The 23623-nt window shown below is 36.4% G+C and overlaps 1 protein-coding gene and 1 long non-coding RNA gene across 2 annotated transcripts in view; one reads left to right on the forward strand and one right to left on the reverse strand.

The window, feature by feature from the left end:
- The window catches only part of LOC121734596 (semaphorin-2A-like), a 394143-nt gene extending 384031 nt beyond the window's left edge, over positions 1-10112 (reverse strand). Inside the window, exon 1 of the mRNA XM_042125178.1 lies at positions 9960-10112. The gene's annotated coding sequence lies outside the window, so the exon portion shown is untranslated. The remainder of the gene's footprint in view (positions 1-9959) is intronic.
- Positions 3872-22668, forward strand: LOC121734612. Its single transcript, XR_006036763.1, has 3 exons — positions 3872-3967; positions 5932-5933; positions 22658-22668. It is a non-coding gene; the product is annotated as an uncharacterized LOC121734612 (long non-coding RNA).
- Positions 22669-23623: the final 955 nt, after the last annotated feature.

A 23623-nucleotide genomic window follows, 5' to 3' on the forward strand; every position in this document is an offset into this window, starting at 1 on the left:
TTGTCGAATAGTAGGCCATGAAGCTTTTCAACGCCCCGGTCATACGATGGCTAACTGCTGGTTCGCGAATACAGCAGGAACAACTCGGCAACCGCAGAATTCAACACAAGTAAGTAACACTTTTTATACTTCAAGTAATATCTTAGTGAATAATATTTACAAAAAAAAAATGTGTGGGTAGGAGCCAATGAACAAGAATAATGAAAATGAAATCTAAAGTTTTTACCTTCTAATACTATATTGAAGGGTTTTGGAGATAAAATAGATCCAGCCATATACAGACTGTAAAACAACTGCTAAGTGATATAGACTTAATTATGGGACAATCGATGATCAACCAGCCTGGTATTAGTTACTACCATACAGCTAATTCTGCCACTTTTACTGAGACTATAATTCGTTTGACATTTACAAACAGCTGACAAATATAAGTGATATGTATTTAAGTATGTTTTGCTGAAGCGTGATACAATTTTACCTAAAAATAGTTGCCGTAATATTGATGTTTGAAGATATCGATTCCAATGGGAAATTCAATGGAACAAATCCAGCTTATATGCTATTCCTGAATTTGTTATATAAATCTTGGAGGAGTTGGAAGTTGGTATCATTTTTCACTCTATGTCTGAATATGCTAGTCCAGTGATTTTAGATAAAAAGAAGGGTGGAGGTTACAGGCTGTGCATTGATTACCGAAGTTTAAATTCACCGACACTCAAAGATCGGTACCCTTTGCCTCATATTGAGGACCAAGTGTTAAAATTTGTGGCTGTGATCTCCAGGTTAATACGGATGCTAGTAAACTAGGTTTAGGGGGTATTTAAAAAAAACAGCAGGAAGGCACATTTAAACCTATAGCCTATTTTGGTAGAGTCACATCCAAAGAACGGTTTTACTACAGTTACGAGTTAAAAACATTAGCCGGTGTGGAATATTTAAAGCGTTTCCGTATTTATATAATAAGAATCCCTGTAAAAGTTGTAACAAATTGTGCAGCGTTATGCACAACCCTTAGCCAAAAAAAAAGATCTTGTTCCTCGTATTGCTCGATGGTGGCTTAGCATACAAGACTATGGTCTGCAAATTGAGTATCGTCCAGGTAATAGAATGAGACATGTAGACGCTCTAGTAGGAATCCCGGTTATGAAACAGTATACGTCATTGAGGAAACTGATCGGATGTTATTATGTCATTATGTAGGTCAGATATGCCTGCAGGTATCTTCGAAGTGGCAACGCGTTTCTGCCGTAAATTGCCAATCTAGTAACGTCAGTAACATAGAATATCATTGGGCATACGAACAACCCTGATATAGTTAATAATTATGTAGTTAAGGAGGATAAACTGTTCCAAAAAAAAACTCTAAATGGAGAACGATTTGCTGTTCCCAAATTGGCAAAATATAGTTTATTGCAGAAATGATATCATGACCCCCAGCTGACATGAATGACACCCTGGCTTTGACAACAGTTTGGTTTTCCTAAAATGACCCGATATAATAGGAAATTCATCAATTCTTGCATTCAATGTGTTTTCGGTAAGGGTAATTATGGAAAATCTGAAGGAGAAAAATTTACATCTTATAGAAAAAGTACCTGTACCCATGCACACCCTTCATGCCGATAACTTAGGATCATTTGTTAAGACTAGGAATGGCAACACATACGTTTTTGTGGTTTTTGATGCGATTCACAATTTGTTTTTGCTAAGCCCGACAAAACCTCTAGTTCCATAAAAACCATTAAGTACTTAAAGGATTTTATTTTCCAGTTTACAAACCCAGTCCGCATAATAGCATAGAGGCAAAGCATTTCCTAGCCTATCGGTTTAACCAATTTACAGAAGACATGCAATTAAAACATGTCCTTAATGCTATAGCTAGTCCCAGATCAAATGGTCCAGTGGAAAAAGTAAATGGTACCATCATTGATGGACTGAACACTATGCCTGAAAATGAAACTGTTTTGGATGATAAATTAATGGATATAGTGTGGGGTATAAATAATACACCTAATTCTACTACTTCCTTCCTTTCATTTAAACTTATGTTTAGCCACGATAACTCTAAATTACCAGCTATTCCATCCAGTGGTCCTAGTGACCGTACTTCGCAACGACAGGCATTAACTGAAAGAAGGGCAACAGCAAAACTACTAATTGATAAAAAATATGACTGTTATGAAAAATAGATTTGACAAACCTCACAGGAAATGTAGGAAAAATTCAATCGGTGATGTAGTATTGTGGAAATGGTTAAACCCCAATGCCAAAGTGACCCAAAAATTTAAAAATAAGAAATTTTCAGCTGTAGTAAAGGGTGAGGTATTAAGGCCTTATAAATCAGTAACTTATGATAGGTACTGACAGTTCATCTAGCGATGCTGAGGAGGACACGGTGATCTAATTGATTGATTAGAAAGTTAATTTTAATATAATTTTTCTATAATATAACTAATAAGTTTAGGGATAATAATTTATGCAGCATCATGTGTACAGAAACAAATTTTATTTATCTAATAGGTATTTACAAATTTAATAACTATTTCATTATTATCACACTTTATCTTTTCTATTTCTGTATTCCTCACAATTGATAATAATATGAATAAGAAACTGGTCCCGAAGCTGCACCTAAAAGAAAAAAAAAAAAAAAACATAATTCAAGTCTGTGTGACCAAACAGTTACAAAAATATTAGAAACATAGCCAAAGCATCAGTTTAGTTCTAAATTAAAATAAAGTATATGTGACCTGATAAACTAGTCTATGTGGCCTGCATCTTACAATATATCTTAAGAATATTATTTGGTTTCGAATTTGCACCAAAAGAAAAAATACTTATATTACATAATACAAGTCTGTGTGACCAAATAATAATTCAAGACCTTTACTACTCTCTAATTAATATTATCTATAGGATGGCTGTGTGATCAAATCCTAAAATCAACGCAATAATATTATCTATATGATGGCTTTGTGATCAAATCCTAAAATCAACATAGTAATATTATCTATATAGTTGTCTGTGTGACCAACAAGTCTGTGTGACCAACAAGTCTGTGTGACCAACAAGTCTGTGTGACCAACAAGTCTGTGTGACCAACAAGTCTGTGTGACCAACAAGTCTGTGTGACCAACAAGTCTGTGTGACCAACAATTCTGTGTGACCAACAAGTCTGTGTGACCAACATGTCTGTGTGACCAAAATATCTGTGTGATTAAAAAGTCTGTGTGACCTACTCGTGTGACTACTAACTGGTGTCTGTGTGACTGGTGTCTGTGTGACTGGTGTCTGTGTGACTGGCGTCTGTGTGACTGGCGTCTGTGTGACTGGCGTCTGTGTGACTGGCGTCTGTGTGACTGGCGTCTGTGTGACTGGCGTCTGTGTGACTGGTGTCTGTGTGACTGGTGTCCGTATGACTGGTATCCGTGTGACTGGTGTCCGTATGACTGGTGTCCGTATGACTGGTGTCCGTGTGACTGGTGTCTGTGCGACTGGCGTCCGTGCGACTGGCGTCCGTGCGACTGGCGTCCGTGCGACTGGCGTCCGTGCGACTGGCGTCCGTGCGACTGGCGTCCGTGCGACTGGCGTCCGTGCGACTGGCGTCCGTGCGACTGGCGTCCGTGTGACTGGCGTCTATATGACTGATGTCTACGTGACCGATGTCTACGTGACCGATGTCTACGTGACCGATGTCTACGTGACCGATGTCTACGTGACCGATGTCTACGTGACCGATGTCTACGTGACCGATGTCTACGTGACCGATGTCTACGTGACCGATGTCTATGTGACCGATGTCTATGTGACCGATGTCTATGTGACCGATGTCTATGTGACCGATGTCTATGTGACCGAGGTCTATGTGACCGATGTCTATGTGACCGATGTCTACGTGACCGATGTCTACGTGACCGATGTCTATGTGACCTAATAAGTTAGTGTGACCTTACAAATATTCTAAAAAGTTGTCTGCGTGACAAAATATTATGTTACTGATAAGTGATAACAATGCAACAAAACTAAAAATGTATAAATTACCTTTAGGCTTCTTAGGAAAAGGCTGGAGATGAGATGTGATACTAGTACAAGATTTTTCTGACTTCTTTTTTATTTTTTTATTTTTGAAAAAATACTGTTGCGGTGTCTTCCTCTGTTTCAGACCACTGGCAGTTCTGGCACTGGTACAGCACAGGGGAACAAACCATGGGAACGTCGTGGGACACTCCTAATTGCAGGATGGCCGAGTGTTAGCGGATGTCAAAGGACAAGCTATATGATATTATATTTATTTATTTAAATCGGTATATTATGTTAGTTACTATATATAATTTTAATAAGTGATTATTATATTTTGAATAGTAATAAGTAAGGTACTTGATTTTGACAAATAGTTAGTTATAAATGGCGGGAGGATTATTTACTTCAGTTATAACTTCCTCTTCTCATATTTAAGTAAATAATTATCTTAAATATGGGAAGTACATTAATTAATATTTAGAACTATGTATTTAACTTATTCTTAGCCATTTTTAATTATTTTACTATATTTGAATTGTCAACGGCAGTTCGTTTCTTTTGTGTATAATGGTATAAAAGCCAGCCATATTGCATTGATTGATTCATTCTGTAAATAACTTTGAGACGTGTAAGGTGAAACTCTGTTCGAATAAATACCGCTCAATGTATAGTTATTCAAGACTTTTAATACTCTCTAATAAATGTTTTAGCGTGGAGATAAAGATAGACAGATACACTTTCGCATTCACAATATTATTAGTATGGATTCTAAAGCAATAAAAATATGCATTGATATGACAACATAGTCCTCTGCAAATCCTACAAAGAATTGTAATCGCAATTTGACAAGCATCTTGAGTTCATTAAACAACGACTAAATTCAATTTAATTTTAATTAAAATGTTTTCTCAGAAAGCGTAATTTAATATCTGTATTTTGCTTTTGTTTTGTCTAAAATATGTTTTCGCTTTACGGCCTTATTGAGTTTCTATTTGAAAGATACTTTGCGATTTAATTAAGTTACGAAGTATTCTTTACTCGGGATAATAGTTACTTATTACTTAGGGGAGATTTCACCAAAGAAATGGAACGCGTTCAAAGCACTCTGAACCGGTTCAAAACGTATAAACGCGATTATAACATTGTAATGCATTTCACCAGCATAAACTGAACGCGTTCACAGCAAATCCGAGTTTTATATTTTGAACGCCCAAAGTCCGAAGTTTAACGTTATAAAACCCGTTCAAGCTCTGTCATGGCGGAACGAAAAACATAGACAAAAGAAATGTCAAGATGACAGTTTTGACACATGCGTTTGTTAGTTTATGTATTGTTTCTTGCTATTTCGTAGTTAAATTAACGTGAAAAGGCTTTTCGATAACGTTAAAATGACGAAAACATGTAAAATAATCGCGTGACGTCACGTAAACTTAGATTTAATAATCGCGATCAAAAGAAGTTTGTGAAATCCAATCGAAACAAAACGAGATTTACGTCGCAGCATGAACGCGTTCAATGGGAACTAAGTTTTATAAAACTAAGTTTTGTGTGTTTGGTGAAATCCCACCTTAGAGTGCTTATGGGGAACGGCACGTGTCGGTGGCAGTCGACGGCAGTCGGCGGCACGTGTCGGCCGCAGTCGGCGGCAGTCAACGGCAGTCGACGGCAGTGAACGGCAGCCGTCGACAGTTTATCATACTTGCAGTTGTAGCGTAGCGCGTAAAGGTAAAGGTAAAGGTTCACAGGTCGGTATCGTACGCAACGGACGTCTCGCATCTAACGGATATTTTTTTTACAGTACGTTCACTGCATCGGCAGCGTACGGATTACCGACTAGACAGTATGTTTATCTTCAAATTAGTCCAAACAATGTTTTTAAGTCAAAAGGACATTGACAGGGTTTGGCTCAAGTGGTGCCCACACGTGGGAGTAGTGGCACTACTCCCACGTGTGGGCACCACTTGTCCTCCTTGGACTACAATACATAAAAAAAAAAAATAGGTCCCAGGAGTTATTAATTTGAATACATCTTATTTTTTAAGATTTTTCTGGTGTTTAAGGTATTTTTTGTTTAATTACTTACATTTTCATGCTCAAAATGCACACCTAACTCATTCCTGTCATACGTATCGCATAACTCCATAAACCGGTCTTTTATATGCTCCGCTCCGATAACAAAATATACCTACCATGTGCATAATAGGGTTTTTGGGGTGGGCTAGGCATCTCGACGCGATAAGGTGCCCTGCTTTATTCCTAGAAAGAATTATAATCGATGACGATGCCGACGACTAGTATCTTATTTGTTTTATTGTTATGTTATCCTATGGCTGAAATGATGATGATGATAATGATTGTAATGTAAATGTTGTATAGTATTTTTATAACTATACTATTATAGTACAATAAGTAATAATCACTGCCACAGCTGTTACCAACTGATTACTTGTGTTAATTATTTTTTATTGTAAATATCGATTGATGAATAATATTGATTTATATTAATATATGTAACACTATAGAAGTGGACGTCCTGTGACTGATGTGATGATGTAAAATTGAAGTAATAATTATACAATAGTTGCTTTTTATTGTCAAATTCATTTTGTCGTAAATAAAGAAATGTCGTAAAGAGACGTCCGTTGCGTATGATACCGACCTGTGAACCTTTACCGTTACGCGCTACGTTACAACTGCAAGAATGACAAACTGTCGACGGCTGCCGTCGACTGCCGCTGACTGCCACAGGTCGGTACCTGTGGCCGCTTACCTTTAGGCGGTACGTCACAACTGGGGGCCTACGACTACCTCTACTAAGCGACACCGTTTGACAGATAAGCAATAATTACTTTAACGTCAAGCTAGCGATCTTAAAAAAGTTGATATTTCACATCGGATTTAACAATATTTTGCATGTTTTAGGTACTGTTTTTTAGTAAATTATATTTAAAAAGTGAGTACGGTAATGTTATTGTAATCTTACAACAAAGTTTTCTGGAAACATGATCGTTTTAGGAAAGGTCGTGGTAGGTCCCCTGCAAGCGTCATAAACTGTCAACGGCTGCCGTCGGCTGCCGTCGACTGCCGTCAACTACCGTCGATTGCCGCCGACACGTGCCGTCGACTGCCGCCGACACGTGCCGTTCATCTGTAAGAAGCCTTAGTGACAATATTTGAATATTATTGCGCAAATTGAACATACGCAGGCGGTACAGCTCTACATTTAAAGCTCTTTTGCCGCGTGTCATTATTGCAAAGTGCATTTTGCAAAGTGCCACTGATGAGACACTTATTTCACACTTTTTAAATGTCATTAAAGTATATTTATGACACCAAAATAAAATTGATTTGGTGTCTTTATAAATTAACTGATTTGGTGTCAAGATCCTTGCAGGTCTGTTTTTAATTTATGTGAATGGATTACAATTAAGCCTATAACCCATATTAAAGACAGTCAGTTGTTTTACCTTCAGAGGTGCTAGGCTTTTGTTGCTTAAAATCAATTTCACTTTACATAACACTAGCGATGTTCCAAGATCAGGTAGTTTTAGTTCCCGGAAGCTGGATTTCGTACGAGATTTAGTATATCGGTGCGCTCACGGGAGAAAATTCCGATATTATCTACGACACTCTCGACACCTTCGGAGCCATCGTGGCTGAACTACAAGGAGCCACTTACCTCACGTAGCTATCTAGTATCTATTTGTAAAGAATACACGAGAAAATCTTGAATATTATATTACAATTTCCGTGAAATTTAGTACCAAGAGTTTTTAGTACTATTGTAGTGGAAAGATAAGTATCATTATGTATACATATAGTATTTATTTATTATATTTATATTATTATTTATTGATTTTATATATAGGTTTTATATTATAGTCTTAGTATAAATTATTATTAGTTCGATATTGTTGTATATATAGTTGATTTAGTTAAATTAGTTAATAGCTATTGATTGTGCACGTCCTATCTGCTGTCTTCTAAATTGTATCTCTTCGTAGGGCTGCTGTAAGAGATTTATTTTAGAAATAAGCAGTTCCTAATAAGCGTTTGTGTCGTCTTTCTGTGTTAATTATATCTTTATATGTGTTTCTTGTGTACAATAAAGAGTTAAATAAATAAATAAATAAGTGCTTGTTCAAACCATAAAGTTAATATAACAATCTCGAGCTGTCAAACGCAACCTTAAATTGATTTATATTACGGGAGGTCACCACATTTTTGGTAACGATATCCAGAATGACTTACATTGCATTGACAAAATAAAGAGCACCTCTCTGTTGCCAAATATGTCGGTCTGCCTGCGTAAAGTAGTTGCGTTCTCTGTATAGAGCGCCTGAAAACCCAGTTATCATGACCAAAAAAATGATAAGGTAAATGACTGAGTAAGTTATATTAGGTAAGTACTAATTGTTCTCATATCAGTAGCGTAAAACTGATCAAATATTCGGTTGCATTATGAAACAACGAGCGTTCAAAGTACGTGACTTATCGTGACCAAAAAAAAAATGATCAGGTAAATGCTTGAAAATTACAAATCGTAAACTGTCAGTACGTACTAGCTTATTGGCACCAAAACTGATCAAATATTCGGTTGCGTTAGGAAGCAACGAGCGTTCAAACGTGACTTCGTAACTTTAACCTAAACAACCTTATACCCATGAATTGCAACAAAATATTTGGTCAGTTTTGGTGTCACTAAGCTAGCACATACTGATACTTTACACTATGTTGTTTTCAGCCATTTAACTTGAGCAGCCATGAACCTTGACCTGATGGAAAGCAACTACCGTTTCCCATGGACACTCGCAACATGAGAAGAGTTGCTGGTGCGTTGGCCTTTCAATAGGGAATACGCTCTCTTCTTGAAGATTTGCAGGTCGTATAAGTCCGGAAATACTGCTGGTGACAGTTCGTTCCAGAGTTTTACAGTGCGTGGCAAGACTGCCACTCATCAAGGTGATGAGAATGGTATATTTTTCGCGTCGAACGATGGCGAACAGTTGCAGCAGTTGTAATTCCGATTCCTCAGAGCACTCCCCGTGATAGAACCGATAGAGAATGAAGAGTAAAGCCACATATCGGCGTTATTCCAAGGGGTTTGTTTGTTCGCATAGAGTCAAAACTGTAAACCAGATTCTAATTAAATTCAACACAGATATAGGGTGAACTACCGGGACCTGTTTTTGCAGGAAAATGTACGGTTCCCTTTGCATAGCCGCAGGCAAAAGCTATTCATTTAGACACAAAAAGTTAACTCTACCAATTTTTCCAATCTGATTTCCAATAACATGCTGTCAAAAGTTATTATTTTATCAGAATATTGACTTTTATATTTTTAATCTAAGCGATGCTTTTAAGCGATGTTGTTTTTATATGTTTAGAAAATTAAATGATTCTTAGCTAAATTTATCTGTAAAATGGTAATTGAAAGGACGCAACCTGAATGCAAAATAAGATAACTGATCGTATTTAAATGTAATTAGTTAGTGTTAAAGGTTTAACACTGACTAATTACATTTGAATACGATGTAAATATAGGACGTAACAATTTATCCACAAATGTTTTTGTTTTGGCTTGTTTGTTTAAAAATTGTTTTATGTCATGATCATGTTTTCATAGAAACCGCTACTGATAACTGAATATTAATACTATATAAATTATGAAGTGGCTAGGAAAGAAATACAGAAAGCTCTATCTGCCTAATAAACACAAAATTGAGTAAGTAGTTAATTCTACAATATTATTTTGCAAAATTAATAAAATGTAGATTTTATTAATTTTGCAAAATAATAAAAAACTACAACAATTGGTACAAAACAGAAATAAACAGAATGAACTGTAAAAGCAGGATAACAGGACTAAAGGCTTAATATAAGCTTAGGTTTCATGCCGGACTTACATAAAAGGCTATTTTGCTAACAAGCTAACATACCTCTGAATCCCACTAGAATACTCCTCACACACTTTCACAGAATCACATTTTCACACAGTTTGTACGCGCGTGTTTTTTTTATTTGGATGTAAATAAGGATGGATGTGGACGACGGAAGGCTTTGATATGTGAGCGACGTGCTGGCGCGGCGGCGGCGCGGCTGCGACTGGGGCGGGGGCGCCGCCCGCCCTATGCAGTGCCAGGTACGCAACGCCGACCATGCAGATTTTCTTTTGAGTTTGTGAAGATGTTGTGCGTGTGTGTGTGTTTGTGTTGGCATTTGGATTTGACTAAAACATATATTAAAATTTTTTTAGTATTTTTTTATTAAAAAGTATTTGGCTCAAAAATAAAAATTAAATGTTATAAATTAATTAAATGCTTAAATTATTTATAAAGAATTTTAAATATTATATTTTATTCATTAATATAATTAATGTACTAATAATAGCTAGTCTGTTTAATAACTTATATCTTTATAGTTACATTTGAAAATGTGTCACGATTTTATTTTTCTTATATTGCAAGGAAACTTTAAACTACTGTAAAGCAGTTAAGTCTGGCTTAGCCTTAATTGCTTAAAGCGTTTTAGAATATATTTTCCCTGTACTATTAAACTTATTCCCAAGCCAAGTAAAGGAAACAAACGTTGTAGTCAAAAGCAAAACAGTCGGCAGTGAATCACGGCCGTTACAGCGGAACGCCGATACAAAATTAATACTTATGGAGAAATTTCGATTTGGACCCCAAATTTGCAAAGTTTCTTGATAGCAATTAAAGTTGCTTAACGTGGATGAGGACTGAAGAGTATTTTATTATTACTTTTCAAAGGCTTTTGGCAGATAAATAGCATTTAGAAGATAATTATTTGCAGAAGCACGGATTTTTTTATTACTATTGCAACTCTACCTACGTAGCGGCCCCTCTCTACATTTGAACATAAAAATAATAATAACCACTATTGCGAATCTGTATATAGCATGCAAATTCACACTTTGGTTATAGACAATCATATAGGTGAATTTTAGGCGTTTATAATCACTTAAATGGGTACATTATAGGCTTATGTTGTAGACAGGCCGTATTAGAGAAATAACTTTAATTGCGCATCTATAAAATAGATCTGTTTTCTCAATTATCAATTCGATTAAATTATCTATATTATATTTTCAATACAATGATTTCGTTTTCGATCGGAGAAATAATACTGTAGTCTTAGCCATAAAAATGTTGCAGCTCTAAAGGATCGTTAGTATATCAAATCGTAATATTATTTTCATAAGTACATTTAATTTATCAATAATTATTATTGGACGATTTAATTTTAAGAATCCGTTCCGATCCGGAATTTAGTGTTATTTTGAAATGATATTGAAATTGTCGGTGGTAGATGGACCATCGATAACAGTCATAAGTCCGCAATAACAGCGCTATAACAGCAAAACAAGCAGAGGATTACCTGCAGAAGAGCGTCTGAGCAAACGAAAGCTAAGGAAATAAGCAACATCCACAAATACGTCTGGCGTGTTTAGGAGACGACGAAGACTTTAATTACTGTCTGACTTATAACCATAGATCGTTAACATATTTTGTACTAGATGATGCTATAATTCGTATATTCTAGAAACCATTTTTACGAGATAAAAAGTATCCTACGTCCTTTCCCGAGACTCAAAGTGTATGAAATTTCAGAAAAATCGGGTTACGTTTGGGCGTGAACAGGTAATAGACAGATAGAGTCAGATACGCTTTCGTTATGATAAAATGAATATTATGAATAAGCAATTATTAGCAGCTACCTAAAAAATGTCGTTTCTCTTTAGACATTAAAGACGATATATGAAATGTGAAAACAATATACCAAACCTATTAGACGACCTCTGTGGCTCAGTTGGTTGAGTGTGTGGCAGCTCAAGCCGGGGGTCGCGGGTTCGAATCCCGCCGACGGAACAAAAAGTTTTCAATGTTCCCCGGTCTGGATGTGTATTAAATATGTGTATGATATAATAAAAATCTTAAATATATGTATAGTAAGTATAAAAGTATTAAATATACCTGTGAAAATTTTCAATTTGCCATTGTGTTTTCCTTAAATAAATAAAATAAAATAAATATAATAGTTCCGTTTTCTGGTGCCTGTAATACAAGTCCTTCAGGTACTTAGCATGGGGCCAGACTAACGTGGTGTGAAGCGTCCATAGATTTTATTATTATATTATTATTATAACCATAGACATCCTTTAGTCATTTTTATAAAACATAGTACCAATCTAACTTCTTTATGTGTTTTAAATGTGTGCACATTTTATTGTTACATAGCTACATAAGCTTGCAATTAGGTACAATTCATCTTTTATTTTATAAAGAATGTAACAAAACTCTATAAGAAAACCAACAAATACTAATTTGGATGGAGTTATTCACTTAATAAGTCAAGCTTAATTTGGTAAAGCAGCACATTCAAATTATAATAAGTACGTTTTAAGAACTCCCAAAAAATGAATGGAACGACAAAATCCAACGGGAGGTTTGAAAATATTTCATGCCATAGACTAAAAAAATGGACGATATGGTATTTAAAAATAAATTGTAATGTAATTGAAATACTAGCGTGCTTAGCACGGGGACTTCCGATCTATACAAACAGATAAAGAGAAGAAATAACTATAGTTAATTGAATAAAAGTTCCTGCTTCAAAGTAAATAAGGTCGTAGATTCTTCGACAACAGAAATTATTTTTAATGCAAGTTTTTCGAGCATATTTGACGACCATTTTTGTTTAGCGAGCTCGGATTTATAAACATTTTATAAAATGTTACTCATTTTGTCTAGCACTTTGGCGATGTAGATTCAATGAGGGTGGAATTATCAATTTTCCCACATTAAACAATCGGTAATAAAAAAGTTTCACAAAATGCACTTAAAAATAAAATAAGATTTTATTTTTAAGTGCATTTTTTTACCATAATATAAGACATGTAAGTTGACAAAATTTAATTGGTTTCTGACCATATTAGATTTCAATTTTATACGACTTTTTAATTATAACTCATAAGTCTTTACACAATAAAGATAAATACTGCAAAAAGCTATCCATACTGGCCTCTCTCTCTACTCGGCAAGTCGTCACCAGTTATATCCCAGAACAAAAACTCTCTGAAAGTTCTGAATGATTGCCACGTCTGCCCTTCTTGGATCTATGTACAAAATATAGACGCTAGTTTTTTCGCATTGCATCACATGTCTGGGCTTGAGGAGAGCTCAGTCTAAGTAGACATTAGGCTTTATGATAATTTCATACTTGACATATCATTTTGTACGCTTTGAAAAGAGCTTTTAGACTTATCTACTTATGCTGTATCATTGTGGCAGTGTGCCTAAATGATTATTTCTTTTTACTGTTTTCCATTACTTGTAACAACAATTATTTTTGTGTTGTTTATAATAACTTGATTATGTATTTAACCTTTATAGTTTTTCATTTTCTATTTGTTTATTAATCTAGTCAGTGTAAGTGTTTACTAATTTCTGACAGCCAGAAGTAATGAGAAAGTTTTGGTGTTAAGTGCGCGTTATTTAAAAAAAACATGGTTAATCGACATCAGTAAGTGGTTAAAGTTTGTCAAAATATATTATAATATTTAACTTATGAAATATAACGATACTTAATAAGTAGTTATTTTCTTGAGCATGTATCTTTCATTATCAGAAAGAGACAACAAGATATATTTTAATGGACTATTCATAAGCCTTAGTGAAATTGGCACACTGTAGGGTCTTTCGTGTCAAATGTCGTGTCAGATAGACATATATGACAGCTATATCGTGACATGTGGAATCTATTTCGAGACATACGATACCTGTTTGACACGACAATTGTCACGATAGACCCTACGGCCACATAGCTCCATTTGCTCTCATTCTAAGTGCAGAAATGTTAAAAATTTAATCGCGAGCTGGCCGCATTACTGCGATGGCGTCATACTGAACTGACGTGGAGGGATCGCCGGCGTTATTACGTGCCACTACAATACGTATCGGTTTACTTATTAGTTATTACTATATAGCCTTAGTTATTGCTATTCTTGAAGGGGGGACTCTTATCTTCTTGAATATTTTGTTTATGACGATATACGAAGCAATGGACGTTTCTTGTACGTTGTAATACGCCACCAATTAAACGCAAGTAAGCCTCATGATTTCCGATTTGATTTTATTTATAGTAGGGGAGCCCAAGAGGGGATTTCGCGACTTGCTCGAGCGTGTCAGATTAAGCTTGAATACTTCTATAGGCTTCTAACGTGTGTCTACTTATCATAGTATAAAAAGCAGATTTCTCACGTGGTGCGTAAAAAAAAGGAGTGGCAGCCCCACGAACTTGAGGTTAAGCTTCCATTGACCTCCCCTACATGGCCAAAAAATAAAATTGCGTCCTCTAATAAATGCAATACCTATTCGGCCCTTAAATTGTAACATTTCAATGGACTATCCGACTTTCAGGCAAACTTCGACAGCGCGACTCAGGATTGTGTTATTATACTTACTTTGATCTACCAGTCTACTACAACATTATTTTGGACATGAAAGCAGATGTTGGGCGATTTTCAGACAGTGCCGTAAACAGTCTTTTTTGCGCTCTGTGCGAGCTTCTACAATTGCGCCCTTGCTTTTTTAGATATTATATTACCCAAATCAATGTATAGGTCTATTTTACTGTTGGAATCGTGCTCTAGGGGCGCAACGGGAACTATTATCGGGAGCAAACCGAAAAAATAATACTCCTGCCTGGTTTGGCCATTTTTGCGCCCCCCCAGAGTGTACGCCATGTGCCTGGGCACCGGTGGCACCGCCTTATTTACGGCACTGTTTTCAGACTAAGTTAATAGGAACATCAAATTTAAACAAAATTGATCCAGCCATTTCGCAGAAGTTTGGCGAGTACAGCGCAACTCGAAATCGTCGTGTCACTGACTAAACTCACTAACCAAACTTAAAACATTTTTATTGTTTTATGAGGACTTGAACTTACGGCTTTTCGTCTTAGCCAAACTTAGCCACAGATACGTTTTGACAATAATAAAGTTATTTAAAGATAAAAACATAATAATATCTCGTCAGTTTCGAGCTGTTTTCAACCACTTGTTGCGACTGCAAACAGTTATTCTCTATATTTTAATTAAACTGCAGCTTATTTACAAAGGGCAAAGGCTAAGTTGGGAGACTTTAATATGAATATTTTGATCGTTTGTGGCGAACTAAGCTATTCAGAAATTCGAAACATTCGTAACAAACATTTCCTACACATTATAATATGGTCCTTTGTCGGTTTCGGAAGTATTTTGTACCGTTTGTTTTATGATTATAAATAAAGTTACGCTTTTAATTCGAATAAGTTGAACATTTACGAATTATTCACCACTTTACATACTTTGTGCGAAAATAATGTGGAACAATAGGAGCCTTTTCTTCTATTTGTAGTATTTCCGAGCGTATCCCAATTTTCATCCCATCCTTCCTAATTTATAAACCTTCCCTCGACTTCCATGAACATTTCAAGACTTAAATCATCCAAATCGGTTCAGCCGTTCTCGAGTTTTAGTAGGACTAACAAAATTTACAATTTATGTTCAACTCACTTAAAAAAAGAGGTTATTAATTTGACCCTTATTTATGTAATATTGCCAGAACTGCCTAGTTTTCGTATATTGTGTTAGGCTTTATGTTTTTAAATATAATATTTTTCTTATTTACATGGTTATTAAAAGATATTGGCAAACTCAATAATACCCTGTTACTGTCCTGTCTACTGTCGATACATTTTAATGACTATCTCCACATCGTCTGCGACAGACCTGAGACAGACCTTCGTTAAATATTTAGTCCGAACTAAATTTCACTACCGTCCTGACCGTGTGCATTTTAAATGATCCCGTAATTTCCCGATCGACCTTTTTATTAAGTGTTAAGTTTATATCATTGCAAAGTTATAAAATAATAGAAGAATTAATGACTTAATATTGTTCTTCGTAATTGAGAACAAATAATAGAACAAGAAATTTCGTGTTTATTGTGGAGATATCAAAGCTTGAATGCTCTAAATCACACAAAAAAACGTGCGAGAGCCCAGTATCACGAATATTATAGTTCAGATAGACCCTATCAATTGGACTTGTAGGAAGGACCTCAAACACTGGACTCTAGATTTTTTTTTTTATAAAAATAAGGGGACAAACGAGCAAACGGGTCACCTGATGGAAAGCAACTTCCGTCGCCCATGGACACTCGCAGCATCAGAAGCCGCCTTTTAAGAGGAAATAGGGGAGGGTAGGAAAGGGAATAGGGTAGGGGATCGGGCCTCCGGTAAACTCACTCACTCGGCGAAACACAGCGCAAGCGCTGTTTCACGCCGGTTCTCTGAGAGAACGTGGTATTTCTCCGGTCGAGCCGGCCCATTCGTGCCGAAGCATGGCTCTCCCACGTATAAATGACTATCTATATATAGTTTGGAGGTGGCATCCTATAGATCTCTAGTGACTAGAGTGTGACTCCTTTACTAATGCGAATGTCTATCAGCAGCAGCATTTGCTTATTGGAACCAAGTTCCTTATCGCGCGTTTGGCGTAAAGGGGGCTAGACTGAACGACATTTGACCTCGACGCTTTTTTATTAGTACCTCTTCAGGTACTAATAAAAAAGCGTCGAGGTCAACCGGTCGAGGTACCATTCGGTAGGGGCAGAGGGTTGATAGTATTCCTGTGCTTCAACTAGGTAGTGTTTTTTGAGAATAAACAGGGACGCGTTGTGTTAGTATTCCTGGGCTTCAATAGATAGAGTTTTTTATAATTTTTATAATTTTTTTGAGGGTATGTATACAGGTTTTTTGAACATAAAAAATAACTTCGTTCCATTCGGGTGTCCCTTGTAACCTCTCAAGTTTTTTAATTACTATATAACGCCCACACCTCTGCTGCGCCCAAATTCGATTATCCCGCGGACACGCTACATTTTCCCAGGATAAAAAGTACCCTCAAAGTACCAAATTTCAGCAAAATCGGTTCAGCGGCTTGGGCGTGAAGAGGTAACCGACAGATAGACACACTTTATTATTTTGTTGCCTGATTTACTCAACAAATTTCGACATCAAATCTTCAGAATAATCTCCTGTTACTCGCACTTAAACTATCAACTCGCTATAAAAGCTGCTTTACTCGCCAAAGTTTGCCGATTTACATCATTAAGGGATATTGCCTCTTTTGTAATAGCTTCAAAATAGTGTGATTAAAGCATCGGAGCGTCTTCGTTGTTTGTATATGGTAATCGAGTTGACGAGTCCCGGCCTTTGATTTTGCTCCGTCCCGTCAGAGTTTGCTTTGCCCGCAAACTTCGGCACTCTCATTTTGAGCGATAATTTAAATATTTCGTAATTAATTTTCTCCGGCGCGACGTGTTGGTTTTTATGCGGGGTTTATATTGTAGATGAAGTGTATGTGAATGTCTTGTATGTTTTACTAGTAGTGAGTACCATAGATTGCAACATAATATTATATTATCAATTATTTCACGACTCATGAGTCATGATGTTTCAGGCTTCTGGATATAGAGTAAGTACATAATATTCAAAAGCAATCAAAGACAAGTCCTTAGAGTTATAATTTAGATTGATTTTTATATTATTATGTCTCCTATAAGTTCGGTTTTTGCCTACCATACGCTTATCTTTTTATTTACCCAGTATGCCAATATATTCAATAATTTAAATTTCATTATTTATTTAAAAAAAAAATATATTTTTTTTAATGAATTTACGGCACGGCTAAGGTCAATATTATAATATTATTTACTTTTATGTAACGTTAAATGGGACGTTAAAATAGTTTCCAAACTGCATACAATAACTGCACTGCCAACAAGTTACAGATTTGAATCTTATCCAAATTTTAAATACAATTTAAACGACTGCGGTGCAACAGTCATGAAATATTTTTAAATGCTAATAGCAATGCGTCCAAATTCAACAGTTTTTAATCTTAAAATGCTAAATTATTATTTTTTTTTTTTTTATCAAATAACTTTAGCTTTAGCAAACGAACTAACGGGTCACCTGATGGAAAGCAACTTCCGTCGCCCATGGACACTCGAAGCATCAGAAGAGCTACAGGTGCATTGCCTTTTAAGAGGGAATTGGGTAATAGGGGAGGGTAGGGAAGGGAATAGGGTAGGAGATGGGCCTCTGGTAAACTCACTCACTCGGCGAAACACAGCGCAAGCGCTGTTTCACGCCGGTTTTCTGTGAGAACGTGGTATTTCTCCGGTCGAGCCGGCCCATTCGTGCCGAAGCATGGCTCTCCCACGTCTAAAATAAAACTAGATGTCGCCCGCAACTCCATTGCTCCAAAATTCGCTTATCGCGCGGGGGCCTACATTTTCCGGGTAAAATTTTCATATGTCCTTTCCCGGGACTCGTAGTATCTCTATACCAAATTTCATAAAAAACGATTCAGTGGCTTAAGCGTGAAGTGAGAACAGGAAGACAGACATGCTATCGCATTTATATTAGTATGAAAGTATGGATGTCACAATAAAAAACTTACTTTGATAATAAAATTACAAATATAAAGTCAGTATAACTATCATCAAATCAATTACTGAAAATGACTTTAGGTAAGCATTTTACTTCGTTCGAAACTTCGAAGTCGGCTTGGAAAATACGATACAGTATAGATAAGCTCGAACCAAATCTAAGTTCCGGTGGTTCCGGTCAAAACTTAAAGCTTTCGTGGGCTCAACTAAGTGTGAAATAATTCCACGTATGCCAAACGCAATAAAATATAGACAAGCCACTTAAAAATGTTAGTCATTATTATGTGCTACACAATTTTCGTATCATTACAGTACTTTAGAAGATAATAAATCATAATATCTTATCTACTGTAATAACAGAATAACTTCCGATAGTATTTTTAAACCATTTTAATTGCATTTTATATTGTGTTAATGGTATACTACGAGGGCACCGTATTTTTGGGAAATAAAAGCAATATAACATAACACATAGCCTGTGTTAATCCATAGCAGATATAAATGCCATGCTTGAATCAAAATTCCCTTATTAGTTTTCGTGTGAAAAAAAACAAATGTACACACTACACAGTCACAGATTTAGGTCATAATGTATTTTATGTGATCAATATCATAGACAAAACGCCCCCGTGGTCCAGTGGTTTAGAGCATTGCTCTTGACTCGGAGGTCGTGGGTTCGAATCCCACGTTGGAAACATGTTATTTCCAAGTTTGGTTAGGACACTGCAGTTTGATTGTCTGACAAGTGAGATGATCCATGCGTCGAATGGGTCATGGGCATGTAAAGAGTCGGTCCTGCGCCTGATCTCTCGCCGGTCGTGTCGGTCTTCCGTCCCACTAGGTAATGAGAGTAAAAGGAATAGAGTGAGCTCTTGTGTACTGCGCACACACTTGGACACAATAAAATTACTCCTGCGTAACTGGCCTGGTTTCATTCAAACCGGCCACCGTCACCGAAACCGGTATGCGAGCTATTATTAATGGTAGACATTTGTTATTATTTGACTAGACTTACAATCTTGTTATTTTGTGCATGTTCTTTCCTATGTCCTTACAACACCCAAAGGATAAAGGCACAAGATCTATTCTAAGAAAATCTAAACAGTTTTTAGAACTGTCTGTTAATCGTTACTAAATGTCGCATCTATATATTTATTCGTCGAGCCTTATCAAGGGGTGGTTCACCCGCACCGTAAGACGTAAATCTTACCTTTACGGCGTTACCTGTCGAAGGAATAATTTACTGCTGGCTTAAAACTTATTCCCGAGGAAATCCCAAACACTTCTCAAGAAATAAGTGAATAAGGAATTCTTCTACGCACAACGTCGTCGGATTTGACAGAAACTCCAACTTCGCCTTAATGGAATGGGTGAAATTTCAAATACTTTGAAAGGGGGTTGTCGGTTTACAATGGGCATACGTGCATGAACGTAGGAGGGGTTAGTTCGGTTATTTATACATTTAAATGTTTGGAGAATTTGTATAGATAATGGTGTCATACCTTTATACGAATTCTCCAAACATTTAAATGCTTGTATGTTAAGTATTATGTTAGAGTAATATAAAATTTCCTACTTAATGTATATTAAGTATTATGTTAGAGTAATATAAAATTGCATTTATTTTTGAGCGTCAACTAAGAACCATCCAAACATTGTTCATATGAAAACGTTGTTAAAAAAATAAAAAAAAACACGACAGTAAAAAAAATTTAACTAAAAAGACCGAAACAAGACCTAAATATACTGTCGGAGGCATCGAATCCACGTTTTAATTGATATACGACTCTTGCTTACGAGTTTCATGCCCAGGCTCTTGCTTACGAGTTTCATAAGGCTACATAGAAAAATGTAGAAGAAGAAAGTGGACTACAAAATGCCGTTGGAGTCGCACCAAGTCTAACATATTTCATAAGCCATAAAATATATGCCTCCGACTGCATACATACATACAAGATACGCACTAAAAACATAACCCTTCCTGGCAGTCGGGTAAAAATATAGGTACGTGTGGCACTTGGGGACCACTTGGGGTATAGCTATTGCATAGCATTTTTTTTTTCAACTTAAGGAGTAAGCACACTGAGACGGGCCGTGCCGGGGCTCATCGCAAAAATCCGCCTCCATACAATTTGTATGGAAGCGGAAATCCGCTGCGCCCCGACACAGTGTGCGATACGCGCTTCCATACAAATTGTATGGAGGCGGATTTTTGCGATGAGCCCCGGCACGCTGAGCCCCGGCACGGCCCGTCTCGGTGTGCTCACTCCTTTATGCAACTATAATGCGCATACGCCTAGTCGTACGCACACAAACACCGTTCTGAAATCTAGCAACTAGAATTTAGTGATTCGGTCGTGCTAAAAGCCCACGATAAAAGGTATGCAATACCTTAAAAGTGTAGCATGCTGCATAAATAAACAGTGTCGACATGGTATTAAATGCGTTTCTTGACATTTAAAAAGTGATAAATAAAGTGACAGAGATATAAAACCATTTCGAGCACGGATCCCCAAAAGTTACCCGACTTCCACGCCAAATGAAACTCATTGTTTCGTCAGCTGCCCATAACGTTTCTTCATTTAAATTTAGTTTGTTATTATTTTTAGCAATATTCCGCGAAAACAACTTCCACCTTTAAGTGAATGAGTGAGTGTACACATAGGCATGCGTACAGCTGCAGCACCTCCCTCCTCCCACACTGCCTATGCGTACACTCGCATGCAAGAACTTGCAAACACCACCACCACACAAGCAATAATGTTGACAAATCCGTTCAAGGCCCCTCACCACCATCCGTCCGTTAAGTCCGTAACTTAACGGACGTTGTTCGTAGAGTCCACATCCGTAACTTAACGGACGTTGTTTGTAGAGTCCACATCCTGAGGATGCTCCGGTGTTGGGGCGAAACGCGCGTCGAGGTTTTCAACCTGCATGGTGGTGAGAGGCCTTGCACGGATTTGCCAACAAAGCAAAGTAACGCCTGATTCCATTAACGTTTCGTCATGTCATTGCTTCACTCGCTATAGTTATTTTTGTAACTATTTTTGTAACGTCCATAGTGTTCATGTGTCATGTTGCAAACAGGCTATACTTTGAGGTTGGATTTATACTATTTTGTGTAGTTTTGTGACTGTCCCAACCATGGTAGAATTAAGTTTCCTACTGGCTAATAAATAAAATCCATTATAGTTAATTCTATTATAATATACAGTGTGTAACAAAAATAAGTGATAATACTTTAGGGTGTGTACGTGTTCCTTGTAGAGAGTTCACTGTGAAAGCAGCAGCGCTGAAAGACCTATTTTTTTTCACTTTTGTATGGGCAAGGGCCCGAGCGTCACGAGTTTCCCCAAACAAAAGTGAAAAAAAATTTTGGTCTTTCAGCGCTGCTACTTTCACAGTGAACTCTCTACAAGCAACACGTACACATTCTAAAGTATTATCACTTATTTTTGTTACACCCTGTATAATATAATATCTATAGACGCTTCAAACCACGTCAGTCTGGCCCCGTGGTAAGTATCTGAAGGACTTGTATATTTAATACTTTTATACTATACATACATATATTTAAGATTTTTTTTTTATTATATGATACACATATTTAATACACATCCATGACCCAGGAACTTTGAAAACTTTTTGTTCCGTCGGCGGGATTCGAACCCGCGACTCCCGGCTTGAGCTACCAACAGCCTACCAACTGAGTTACAGAGGTCGTCAAATTATTATCAGCATAGCTGTGTAGCCTTGAAATGCTACTTCGTATTTCAAAGTTATGGCTTACAAAAATTATCACGGTAATAGTGTCTAAAATCCTTTATTATTCGTGGCTAAAATCCCTCTGATTTCAAATAATCGGCTCGCAAGTTTTAACTATGATTTTATCCACATGACAAAAGTGTTATCAGTTATTACGATATCTCTGTCTAAATGTAGGTGATACCGTGATCGTCATCGTTGTAATAATGCGATGATTTTTAATGTTATTCTTGCAAGAGTATACTCGTAATAAAGAAACTAGGAAGGCTAACAAGATAACACTAGAATTAGACCACGACCTGCCAAGAGCACTCGACCGAGTTTTCTTTTACTAATCAAACAAAAAAGGTGAGAGCTAAATTTATGTTTATACTAGATGACGTAATCCTGGGGGAGGCATTTGCCCAGCAGTGGAACATTATAGGCTAATTAAAAAAATACTAGATGACGTCCGCGACTCCGTTGCGTCAAAATTCTTTTATCACGCGGGAACCGTATATTTTTGGGATGAAAAGTATTCTATGTCCTTTCCCGGGACTCAAAGTTATTAGTTTAGCGGTTTGGGCGTAAAGAGGTGGGTCTGTCGCTGGTTCACACCACAGTTTTTCGAACCGCGGTTCGAAACAGCGAAGGATTGTTTTTTAATTACCCGATTAATACCGCGGTTCGAAACAGAGAAGACCTGTTTTTGAATTAGTGGATTCGAACCGCAGTGTAGATAGTTCTATTATTACATATTCCTTTAAGTACAACTCAACATAATTAAGAAATGAAAAATATTAATTTTAAGACTTAAGACCAAACTAAAGTAAAAATATGCGAGATGGGCGCAAAAAAACTCCGACTTAAAAGAATAGGTAACATCATAAAAGAGTTATTAGCGGGTGAAATAACCATCGGTCACTGCCTGGAAAAATTAAGGGTTTAAAATTAACTTTATAATAATGATATTTTTACTCCTTTTGATTGTTTTACTACTTTGTTCTTTTTTAAATTATTTTTGATTATTTTAATTTTTTACTGTGATTTTATACAATTATATAGTTTTAATTATTTTTATAAAGATTATTTTCTTTTTGAATATTTAAAATTTACGACTGTGACTTTATGCAATTAAAACCTTATTATTATTATTATTATTATTAAAGTGTCCCATTTTTATGATTTTGAAAGAAATGTAATTTCTTTATTAAAAATATGTTTTTATTCCTTTTTGAAATCACTTTTCTATACGTCTGTACAAATAAATAAATGAGACTAGAAAAAGTTTGTTACAATAATTATTGGCTTAAATTCGTGGTCCGAATCCACCCATAGCA

The sequence above is a fragment of the Aricia agestis genome, chromosome 16 (genome assembly GCF_905147365.1).
Source record: "Aricia agestis chromosome 16, ilAriAges1.1, whole genome shotgun sequence".
NCBI lineage: Eukaryota > Metazoa > Arthropoda > Insecta > Lepidoptera > Lycaenidae > Aricia > Aricia agestis.